Source organism: Calidris pugnax, unplaced genomic scaffold (assembly GCF_001431845.1).
Source record: "Calidris pugnax isolate Ruff unplaced genomic scaffold, ASM143184v1 scaffold91, whole genome shotgun sequence".
NCBI classification, from domain to species: Eukaryota; Metazoa; Chordata; class Aves; order Charadriiformes; family Scolopacidae; genus Calidris; species Calidris pugnax.
Window position 1 is genome coordinate 324,141 of NW_015090898.1, and position 298 is coordinate 324,438.

A 298-nucleotide genomic window follows, 5' to 3' on the forward strand; every position below is an offset into this window, starting at 1 on the left:
GGGGACCCGAGGGGGGGGGAAAAGAACAAAAAAAAAAAAAAAGGCAAAAAAAAAAAAAAGGACAAAAAAATATAGAGATATATACAAACAACAACCCACCCGCCATGGAGGAAGGTTGGGAGCAGTCGCCGCCAAGGGGGGCGGATTGGGGGTGGTTTGGGTGCCAAGAGGGTATTTTTGGCCCTTTTTTTTTTTATTTTTGCTGCCCGAGCACCTGGGGTTGTGGCGATTGTAAACGGGGAGTCGCGACGGGGAAAGGGACCGGAGAGAGGATGAGAAGAAGGAAGGGAAGGGGGGG